We start from the raw sequence: 11,214 nt of genomic DNA, 5'->3' as shown, positions 1-11,214 counted from the left end.
GTCTGACTGGGTTCAACAAATGAATTCAGGGATTTGAAATGGAGTTTTGCACATTTCTGTGGGAAGTTTGCTTCAGAAACGGGGAGAAAATGATAATTATACAGGCAGCGGCCTCTGCGCGTTTAATCTTTGTGTCCCATAACTTGATTGCCCATTATGTTTTCAGATTAGTGTATCCTAGCAACTACAGCTAGAATCAGTCACAAGACAAACAAACCAACAAACCGGACTGAAGTAAGACCAATGTGCCTGAAGTAGCTTAAAGTTAGGAGAATACAGGAAAATGCTGAAATTGTAGTTGTAAGTGGTGAGTTACTTTGTGCTATACTTGACGCATAGCACCTCAATTTTATTTATCTTGTTCACAATAGAACAATTTTGTTCTTCATATTCTTTTCTGAAAATCAATTATGAAATCACTCATTTTGAACATATAGCAAAAGATCAGAAGCATTAGCCAATAGTGTTAACGGTTGTTAAATAATGTGAGTAGTTATGTGGCATTTTTTGAATTGCTATACTTGTCTTCTGAGATTTTTTTTAGCTAACTTTGCCAAGTGTAGCACAATAGTCTGGAACTAAAATACAAAGTATTGTAATAAAGGGAGGAATTATTTATATATTTAACAAATAATAATCAATTAACATTTTCCCAATGTACAAGAAAGAAACATGATGGTTTTACTTTGCATGTGTGTGGGAAATATTTCTTGTTATAAGCTTTCTTTTAAAAATTACTGTAGGAACATTGTAGAGAAGAATGGTGAGGGAATCAACAGGATAGACCTGAAGTAATTTGGAGGAACTGCACTTTAAGGAGAAAGTAGAACACAGCCTAAGTAAAGCCCATTACTAGTTCATCATATGTGGTCTGAATCTAAAATAATTACCATTGTTTTGTGGATTATCATTGGTAATTGCTACTCCTGTTGTGAAATGCTCCCAATGATTGTTCAAGTGTCTTGACATTACATCAAATCCACAGCACAGAAATGGGCCTTTCAGCCCAAATGGTCTATGCTGTTGTTTATACCCCACACCATCTTTCTCCCACTCTAATGACCTCTTCCCACACTGCCTCATATCCCTCTATTCCCTTCCCCCTCATGTATACATTAAGCTTCTCCTTAAATGTATCAATGTTATCTGCATCACCCACTCCTTGTGGCAGTGAATTCCACATTCTCACCACTCTCCGTGTAAAGCAATTCCTCCTAAATTCTTTATTTGTTCTGTTAGTGGCTATTTTATATTTATGCCCCTCTTGTTCTGGACTCAGCCACAAATTTCTCCATCCTATTGAACCTCTTCATCGTTTTAAAGACCTCCTATCAGGTTGCTTCTTTTCCAGAGAAAAGAGCCCCAGCCTTCTCAATCTTCCCTGATAGTTACATTCTCTCAATTCTGGTAACATCCTTGTAAATCTTTTCTGCACTTTCTCAAGTGCTGCATTGTCCTTTTCTAGTATGGAGACCAGTATTGTACACAGCATGGTGTAACCAAGGTTCTATAGAAATATAACGTTACCCCTCTGCTTTTGTATTGTATTCCACTAGAAATAAACCCCAGTATTTTGTTTGCAATCTTTATGGCCTTATCCACTAATGTTAGTGACTTGTGTACCTGTATTCCTAGATCTCTCTGCTCCTCGACCCCATTTAGTTTCCTACCTTAGGAATACGTGGCCTCCTCATTCCTCCAACCCAAATAAACCACCTCACACTTCACTATATTGATATTTATTTGCTATTTATATGCCCACTCTGCAAGCTTGTTTATGTCTTTCTGTATTTTGGGGCAGTCTCCCACATTATTAACTATACTCCCCAATTTAAAATCATCTGCAAATTTCAACACCATTTCTGAGTCCAATGTTTATGTACATGTAAACAACAATGGTCCCAGCACCGATCCCTGCAGTATAGTAATAGACTTCAAGAGGACATGAACAGGCTGGTGAAATGGGCGGACACATGGCAGATGAAATTCAACGCAGAAAAGAGTGAGGTGATACATTTTGGAGGGAAGAATGAGGAGAGATAATACAAGCTAAATGGTACAATTTTAAAGTGGGTGCAGGAACAGAGAAACCTAGGGGTGTTTGTGCACAAATCTTTGAAGGTGGCAGGACAGGTTAACAAAGCAGTTAATAAACCCGGCACAGACTCGATAAGCCGAGTGGCCTCCTTCTATGCTTTACTATTCTATAATCCTGGACTTTATAAATAGAGACCTGGGGCTGGATTTTGCCAATGGGGAGCTTTTGTAGGCGGGACTCCCACTTGTCGGGCTTCAGTCCCGCCTCCATCAAATTCTGGCCAACCCACGCTATTTTCCCTTGGTTGACCTTGTTAAGCCCGCCCAGCGGGCTCAGCAGGCCAATGAAGGGAAAGCCGGTTACAGAGAACGTCAACGTATGACGTTTCATCTGTCAAAAATTTTTGACATTTGAATTGTCATCATTTGACAGCTCTGTGAAGCTGTCAAACACTGACATTCTCGGTGGTTTGGTGAGTTCTTGAATTCAAGACCTCATCAAACTTCTTTCTTTTGTAAAAATGAGATGGTGGCTGCATTGGAGAATGCAACGGCCATCTGTCATCTCTGCCGCGGAGGTGCGAGACTCTCCGCATACCCACCGATTGAAGCCTGCAGGAAGAAACAAAGGTAAGTACACTTTTTCTAACACTTTGCACTTACCTCAGATACTCACCTCTCCACAATTGCACCCATCACTCACCTCCACATCTATTGCCGTTCAGATAATAATCTGCCTTCCTGTTTTTGCCACCAAAGTGGATAACCTCGCATTTATCCACATTATACTGCCATGCATCTGCCCAATTACCCAACCTGTCCAAATCATACTGGAGTTTCTCGGCATCCTCCTCACAGCACACATGCACACCCAACTTTGTGTCGTCTGCAAACTTGGAGATATTACATCTAGTTCCCTCGTCTAGATCATTAATATATATTGTGAATAGCTGGGGCCCTAGCACCGATCCCTGCGGTACCCCACTAGTCACTGCCTGCCACTCGGAAAAAGACCTGTTTATTCCAACTCTTTGCTTCCTGTCTGCCAACCAGTTCTCTATCCAAGTCAGTACCTTACCCCCAATCCCATGTGCTGTGAGGAGGATGCCGAGAAACTCCACTATAACTTGGGCAGGTTGGGTGATTGGGCAGATACAATATAACGTGGATAAATGCGAGGTTATCCACTTTGGTGGCAAAAACAGGAAGGCAGATTATTATCTGAATGGCAATAGATTGGGAGAAGGGGAAGTGCAATGAGACCTGGGTGTCCTTGTGCACCAGTCGCTGAAGGTAAGCATGCAGGTGCAGCAGGCGGTTAAGAAGGCAAATAGTATGTTGGCCTTCGTAGCGAGAGGATTCGAGTACAGGAACAAGGATGTCTTGCTGCAGTTGTACAGGGCCTTGGTGAGATCACACACCTTGAGTATTGTGTGCAGTTTTGGTCGCCTTACCTGAGGAAGGAAGTTCTTGCCATGGAGGGAGTGCAGTGAAGATTCACCAGACTGATACCTGGGATGGCAGGAATGACGTATGAGGAGAGATTGGGTCGATTGGGCTTATACTCGCTGGAGTTTAGAAGAATGAGAGGGGTCTCATTGAAATTTATAAAATTCTAACAGGACTAGACAGACTAGATGCAGGAAGGATGTTCCCGATGGCGGGGGAGTCCAGAACCAGGGGTCACAGTCTAAAGATAAGGGGTAAGCCATTTAGGACAGAGATGAGGAGGAATTTCTTCACCCAGAGAGTGGTGAACCTGTGGAATTCTCTATCACAGAAGGCAGTTGAGGCTAATTCATTAAATATATTCAAGAAGGAGTTAGATATATTTCTTAAGGCTAAAGGGATCAAGGGATATGGGGAGAAAGCAGGGACAGGGTACTGAGTTTGGATGATCAGCCATGTTCTCATTGAATGGCGGAGCAGGCTTGAGGGGCCGAATGGCCTACTCCTGCTCCTATCTTCTATGTTTCTATGTTAACTTTGCTAATCTCTTATGTGGGACCTTATTGAAAGCCTTCTGAAAGTCCAAATCCACTGGTTCTCCCTTATCTATTCTACCAGTTACATCCTCAAAAAATTCCAGTAGATTAGTCAAGCCTAATTTACCTTTTGTAAACCCATGTTGACTTTGTCCGATCCGGTCACTGTTTTCCAAGTGCTCTGCTATTACATCTTTTATAATGGACTCTAGCATTTTCCCCACTACTGATGTCAGGCTTACCGGTCTATAATTCCCCATTTTCTCTCTACCACCTTTTTTAAATAGTGGGGTTACATTAGCTACCCTCCGATCCATGGGAACTTTGTCAGAGTCTATAGAATTTTGGAAGATGACCAGCAATGCATCTATTATTTCTAGGGCCACTTCCTTAAGTACCCTAGGATGTAGATTATCAGGCCCTGGGGATTTATCGGTCTTCAATCCCACCAATTTTCCTAACACCATTTCCCTACAAATAATGATTTCATTCAGTTCCTCCCTCTCATTAGACCCTATGTTCCCCGACATCTCTGGGAGGTTATTTGTGTCCTCCTTTGTGAAGACAGAACCAAAGTATGTATTTAATTGGTCTGCCATTTCTTTGTTCCCCATTATAAATTCCCCTGATTCTGACTGCAAGGGACCTACGCTTGACTTCACCAATCTTTTTCTCTTCACATATCTATAGAAGCTTTTACAGTCAGTTTTTATGTTCCCCGCAAGCTTACTCTCATACTCTTTTCTCCCCCTCTTAATTAATCCTTTTGTCCTCCTTTGCTGAATCCTAAACTGCTCCCAATCCTCGGGTTTGCTGCTTTATCTGGCCAATTTATATGTCCTCTCCTTGGATCTTATGCTATCCCTAATTTCCCTTGTTAGCCATGGTTGTGCCACCTTTTATGTTTTATTTTTATGCTCTTGTTGCCACAGTATTTATGTGGCTGGTCCAATTAAGTTTCTGGTCAATGATGACCCCCAAGATGTTGGTGGTGGGGGATGCGGCGATGGTAATGCCATTGAATTTCAAGGAGCGGTGGTTAGACTCTCACCTGTTGGAGATAGTCATTGCCTAGCACTTCTGTGGCGTGAATGTTACCTGAATGACGTCCAGGTCTTGTTGCATGCGGGCATGGACTGCTTCATTATCTGAGGAGTTGTGAATGGCACTGAACACTGTCATCAGGGAACATCCCCATTTCTGACCTTGTGTTGGAGGGAAGTTCATTGATGAAGCAGCTGAAGATGGTTGGGCCTAGGACACTGCCCTGAGGTACTCCCGCAGCGAACTTCAACCACCACAACCATCTTCCTTTGTGCTAGGTATGACTGCAGCCAGTGGAGAGTTTTCCCCCCCCTGCCGATTCCCATTGAATTCAGTTTTGCTAGGGCTCCTTGATGCCACACTCAGTCAAATGCTGCCTTGATGTCAAGGGCAGTCACTCTCACCTCACCTCTGGAATTTAGCTCCTTTGTCCATGTTTGGACCAAGACTGTAATGAGGTTGGGAGCAGAGTGGTCTTGCCGGAACCCAAACTGGGCATCAGTGAGCAGGTTATTGGTGAATAAGTGCTGCTTGATAGCACTGTCGATGACACCTTCCATCACTTTGCTGATGATTGAGAATAGACTGATGGGGTGGTAATTAGCCCATTTGGATTTGTCCTGCTTTTTGTGGACAGGACATACCTGGGCAGTTTTCCACATTGTCGGATAGATGCCAGTGTTGTAGCTGTACTGGAACAGCTTGGCTAGAGGCGCGGCTAGTTCTGGAGCACAAGTCTTCAGCACGATAGCCAGTGACGGCAGACATCATCTTGGAGAGAAGCAGTAAAACAAATTGGAGAAGAGAGGGTCAGATAAAATCATAGAGTGCTGTAGAAAGAAAGTCAGAGGAGGTGGAATGCTCCATAATACTGAAGCAAGCTGATAAAACTAGAAGAGAGTGAAAATTAAAAAGACACAGGACAAAGAGGCTCATGAGATGTAGGGATTGAGGTGGGTTTTCTGGCTAATGGCATATTACCACCAGCCGTATGAGTATTGAAAAGTACAATGTTACATTCTGCTTTTCTTCATTACTATATATCATTGAGAACACTGGACAGTGGATTCTAATTAAAAGCTGACTATTATATATACTACACTTTTTAAAACTAAGTTTTCTTTTAAAACTCATCTCAGGATTTTTTTGCCTGAAAAGGATCATTATTAATGGCTACATTCGTGGTATGTGGTCCATTGTTGCTATTAGAGCAGGATTTCACAGTAATACCAAAGGTAGTAATGCGCAAATTAAGACTGTATGAGATTTGTAGCAACCATCACTTTTAGCAGGCGGTGTAGTGGGATCTTCAAATGCATTAATTACAGAATCAAATCAGAAACACTGGAGGATGCAAGACCACTCCATGTCTGTGCTGATTTGAGAATAATGCCAGTGTGATATCAAAGGATGAAAAGCAGCAGCTCACATTTAAATAGATAGGAAATGCACAAATGTTGTGAAGGTAAATGTACCTTGTAAAACTCAGATGGAAATGTGTTAAAATCCCATTTCATAGAATCATAGAATGGTTACAGCACGGAAGAAGGCTATTCGGCCCGTCGAGCCCGTGCCAGCTCTCTGCAAGAGCACTTCAGCTAGTCCCACCACCCCCCCCCGCCCTTTCCCCGTAGCCCTGCAAATCTTTTTCCTTCAGGTACTTCTCCAACTCCCTTTTGCAAGCCGTGATTGAGTCTGGCTACACCATCCTTTCAGTGCAATCCAGATCCTGACCACTCGCTGAGTAAAACGTTTTTTTTATGTCGCATTTGGTTCTTCTGCCAATCACCTTAAATCTGTGTCCTCTGGTTCTCGACCCTTCTGCCAATGGGAACAGTTTCTCTCTATCTACTCTGTCCAGACCCCTCATGATTTTGAACACCTCCATCAAATCTCCTCTCAATCTTCTCTGCTCTAAAGAGAACAACCCCAGCTTCTCCAGTCTATCCACATAACTGAAGTCCCTCCTCCCTGGAATCATTCTCGTAAATCTTTTCTGCTCCCTCTCTAAGGCCTTCACATCCTTCCTAAAGTGCGGTGCCCAGAATTGGACACAATACGCCAGTTGGAGCTGAACCAGTGTTTTATACAGATTCATCATAATTTCCATGCTTTTGTTCTCTATACCTCTATTCATGAAGCCCAGGATCCCGGAAGCTTTTTTAACTGCTTTCTCAACCTGCCCTGCCACCTTCAACGATTTGTGCACATATACCCCCAGGTCTCTCTGTTCATGCACCCGCTTTAGGATTGTACCCTTTAGTTTATATTTCCTCTCCTCATTCTTTCTACCAAAATGTATCACTTCACACTTTCCTGCATTAAATTTCATCCGCTATGTGTCCGCCCATTCCACCAGCCTGTCTATGTCCTCTTGAAGTCTATCACTATCCTCCTCACTGTTCATTATACTTCCAAGTTTTGTGTCATCTGCAAATTTTGTAATTGTGCCCTGTACACCCACATCCAAGTCATTAATATATATCAAGAAAAGCAGTGGTCCTAGAACCAACCCCTGGGGAACACCACTGTATACCTTCCTCCAGTCCAAAAAACAACCATTCACCACTACTCTCTGTTTCCTGTCACTTAGCCAATTTTGTATCCATGCTGCCACTGTCCCTTTTATTCCATGGGCTTCAACTTTGCTGTAAAGTCTATTATGTGGTACTTTGTCGAACGCCTTTTGGAAATCCATGTACACCACATCAACCGCATTACCCTCATCAACCCTCCCTGTTACCTCATCAAAAAACTCAATCAAGTTAGTTAAACACGATTTGTCTTTAACAAATCCGTGCTGATTTTTCTTAATTAATCCACACTTGTCCAAGTGACTGTTAATTTTGTCCCTGATTATTGTTTCTAAAAGCTTCCCCACTACTGAGGTTAAACTGACTGGCCTGTAGTTGCTGGGTTTATCTTTACACCCTTTTTTGAATAAGGGTGTAACGTTTGCAATTCTCCAGTCCTCTGGCACCACCCCCATTTCTAAGGAGGATTGGAAGATTATGGCCAGTATTCCGCGATTTCTTCCTCCACTTCCCTCAGCATCCTAGAATGCATCCCATCCAGTCCTGGTGATTGATCTACTTTAAGTACAGCCAGCCTTTCTAGTACTTCCTCTTTATCAATTTTTATCCCATCCAGTATCTCCTCTACCTCCTCCTTCACTATGTCTATGGCAGCATCTTCTTCCTTGGTGAAGACAGATGCAAAGCACTCATTTAATACCTCTGCCTCCATGCGTAGGTCTCCTTTTTGCTCCCTAATCGGCCCCACCCCTCCTCTTGTTACCCGTTTACTATTTATATGCCTATAGAAGACTTTCGGATTACTTTTTATGTTAGCTGCCATTCTATTCTCATACTCTTTCTTTGCCCCACTCATTGGGGTCGATTTTAGTTCACGTGTGGGGAATTGGTGGGTTCCCTGAATTTAGTGATTCCGACACGATTGTAAGTGGGTCTGTGAGATTGATGCAAATTTAACACAATTGTGTAGGAATTAACGAATTCCTATGAATAACTGAGATCGACACCAGAGAACAATTAAACAGGTCTTTACTCAACGGAGATGCCATGAGGACTGCCTGGGCAGTCCCGTGGTTTGCGACGTGACGTCATCGCGTTTGCCCGCGTTTTCCAGCGCTCTTAAAGGGGCCACGCCCCGTACATGCAAACTCTATATACAAAACACAGTAATGTCTAATACAATGGTACAGGTTTAGGCTGGTGTTAGAACATCGTTAAAGAGAATTATATACAGTTAGCCAGAGTCATTCAGTGGTTCTGCCACAATTGGCCAATTGATTTCCAGCGTGTGGGAAGCCTTGGCAATTGAGTATTTCCAGTCAGAAAGTCGCAGAATATGACGTCGTCATTGCTGCTGCTCTTAAGGCCCACAGCAAGCCTTGCTTCCTCTGCAGGCTTCCAACCTTCAACATTAAGATGGCACAGGAGCCTGCAGGAGGAACAGCCAGCGGGAGGGCCAGATCTGCGCCCAAATTTGATGAGGCTTCACTACAGGCATTATTGGATGGTGCTAGTGCCCACAGGGAGGTCCTCTTCCCTTCTTCAGGGAGGAAGAGGCCTCCCAGTCAGACCAAGGCTGTGTGGCTAGAGGTGCAGGTCAAGTCAACTCCTTGGGGCTAACACGAAGAACGTGGGTGCAGTGCAGGAAAAGATTCCATGACCTCCTTCGCACTGGAAAAGTAAGTATTGTATGATGTTTCCATCGCCCTCAATCTGATCCCCATTGCCTTTCCTCACCAGCACTCAGCTTTAGCAATCTCTTCCTGCACATCCCACTAGACACTCACATCCATGCACCCTTACCCATTCCCTCTCTCTCTCTATGCTCACATTCACAGAACTATGCCACCATGCAGCCCTCACACTCCCTCTCACTCTGATGCTTTGAACACAACTGACAACACACAGGGAGGGCCCTTGGTATTGCAACCTCATTCCATCTTTGTCTCCTTCTAAGTATCTATGCTATGCAATCTCTGCACTCACTCCTTCATTCTCACTCAACCTCCACTTGTCTCCCTCATTGCAGGAAAAGAGAGCTCACAACAGGAGAGAGCGAGCCAGGACAGAAGGAGGGCCGCCCTCATTAGCCCAGCTCACCCCCTGGGAGGAAGGCGTCCTGGAGATTGCCGGGGCTGACCGAGATGTGGACGTTGGGGAAGGACAGTCAAGAGCATCCCCGCAAGCTGGTGACAGAATAGTTTTCCATCTCTCTCATTGGCATTGCATGAGTCGCTGATAATGATTCTGAAGCTACATCATATGGACTTATGATCATCTGCAAAATGCAATGTGCATGTAACCTTGGCATCACACCTCTAACTCTTTCCATTACTCCCCCACAGGATCATCGAGAGCCCCTGTCCCCACTGTGCAGGAGGAAGAGCCTGAGCAGCCAGACTCCTCAGAGGAATCTGCAACCTCTGAGGGCGCAGTGTCATCAGAAATAAGTGCACCCAGCACCAGCGCAGACACTCACACCTCGGTGGGACCTTCAGGACATAGAGTAGAATTGTCACCTGGTGTATCACAGCTCACAAGTGAGCATCAGCAGATTGTGGAGACAGGGACAGCAGTGGCGAGTCCTCGTCGGAGGGCGCAGGACTCTGCCAGCTCGGCTCAGCTGCATGTCGACCCTCTGCCTCTGGGTCCATCCGTAAGATCAGAGGTGATGGAACTCCAGGCACAGATGCAGGAGTCTCTGGCAGGTTTTGTCTCTAGGGTCGCTATGAATGTGGAGCGAATGGAGGAGTCCATAGCGAACATGAGCAGAGCCTTTGTGGAGTCATTGGCACATGAACGCATCAACACGGAAAGGATGGCTACCTACGTGGAAATGATTGCTGCCTCCATGGTAAGGCTGGCTACGGTAGAGGAGAGGAGGGCTACGGCCATGGAGGAGGTTAGTCGCCAAGGTATGGAAAACATGGTGAGTGTTCAGAATAGAATGACATCTCTTGAGGAGCGATGGGCATCTATTGAACAGAGAAACCAGACCTTCATGGAAGTCCTTCTGAGTAGGACTGCCATTGCAGATACGGGTCCCCATGGCCCTCCTGATGTGCAGCAAGCTGCTCTCAAGCCACTTGCAGGCACTGAGGGGGACCTGACCCATGAGAGGGAGGTTGGTGGCAGACCTCAAGGAAGTGGGGGCTCCTCTCCAAGCGCTCACACTTCCATGCCACTGCAGAGCCCTCGGTCAGAGCCCCGCCGGAGTACACACCCAATGGAGATAGAGGTCTCAACCCCTGCACAGCCGCAGGAGCAGCAGACTGCTGGCGAGCCCTCACAGGCTCGCCATCCCAGAGGACGCCCGCCAAAGGTGTCGAGACAGGAGCAGCAGGAAAGTGAGCAAGGGGCCTCCACATTTGCTGAAGCCACAGGGGAACCACTACGTAGGAGCACGCGTAAGAGGAAAATAAAGCACTAATAGTCACTTAGGTGAAATGCTGTGCATTTTTTGGAAATGCCATCAGTTGTGTGTTTTTCATAAAAATTCTGATGGCAACTTCTGCAGTTGTGGCATGTGTCATTTTGCGAATGGGGCTGGAGGTCCTCTAATGCCAAGAGGGGAAGGAAAAAAAGGACTCCCATGCTTCTGGTAGGTGCTTCAG

General features: G+C 44.9%; 1 protein-coding gene across 3 annotated transcripts in view; it reads left to right on the top strand.

The window, feature by feature from the left end:
* The first annotated feature begins 215 nt into the window (after positions 1-215).
* The window catches only part of tbata (thymus, brain and testes associated), a 76,503-nt gene continuing 65,504 nt past the window's right edge, over positions 216-11,214 (top strand). For 2 of the 3 annotated variants that reach the window (XM_085970318.1, XM_085970320.1), the window contains exon 1: positions 216-307. The gene's annotated coding sequence lies outside the window, so the exon portion shown is untranslated. The remainder of the gene's footprint in view (positions 308-11,214) is intronic. The other variant, XM_085970319.1, reaches the window with a different exon arrangement.

This window comes from Somniosus microcephalus, chromosome 29 (assembly GCF_052327205.1).
Source record: "Somniosus microcephalus isolate GS21.2 chromosome 29, FLI_Smic_1.0, whole genome shotgun sequence".
In the NCBI taxonomy this organism is placed as follows: domain Eukaryota; kingdom Metazoa; phylum Chordata; class Chondrichthyes; order Squaliformes; family Somniosidae; genus Somniosus; species Somniosus microcephalus.
This window is presented reverse-complemented; position numbering and strand designations above follow the sequence as displayed.